Source organism: Nanorana parkeri, unplaced genomic scaffold, assembly GCF_000935625.1.
Source record: "Nanorana parkeri isolate BGI_ZX_2015 unplaced genomic scaffold, ASM93562v1 scaffold119, whole genome shotgun sequence".
Classification (NCBI taxonomy): domain Eukaryota; kingdom Metazoa; phylum Chordata; class Amphibia; order Anura; family Dicroglossidae; genus Nanorana; species Nanorana parkeri.
Window position 1 is genome coordinate 1964951 of NW_017306387.1, and position 708 is coordinate 1965658.

Here is a 708-nt window from a genome sequence, read left to right on the forward strand (position 1 = left end):
TGCTGATGTTTGTGGCGCCATGCGCAGTCACTGCGGGCACCCACCCCATTACAAGGGACTTTCGGTAAGGAGTGCATCAAGTAAAGATGTTTTTTTGTCAACTGTGTAGGCCAAAATCCTTGCACTGGCCCTGCTGTACAGTGCATAGCGTGACCATATGATGTTTCACAGGGTGAAGGGGGTGGGTGGGCCCAAGAAAATGTTTGCCCAGGGTCCAGTTAATATTAAAGACGGCCCTGCTCCTTCCTGTCCAGCCCTCCCTTCTGGGAGCTACAGGACACCATGCCTATAGTCTTGTGGTCAGAAAGCTGCTGACACTCCTGCCCTGCCCAGCCCTGCATAGTTTGAGTGACAGCAGCTGTAATATGTGACCGCGGCAGAAGCTGCTGATCATTACAAAGAGTTTCCACACCCACCCCTCGAAACCCTGGATGTAGCTCCTGCATAGCGGTCACGTAACTGCTTGTAAACAAAAGGAAAGGTATTTAAAGTGGTTTTTTTTATTGTTTATTAAAAAGGTTTGCCATAGGTTAGTATTAAACATTGTTCAGATGGTTTAAGATAGACAGGCTTCACACATTATTTAAAGTCAACCTTTATGGTATCATAAAACCCTATGAATGTGAGTTGGAAGATTTTTTTGTTTCCAAGGGTTGGCTTTCATGAATGACTCTTTAACCCATTACTAAACACATAATATATATGTAG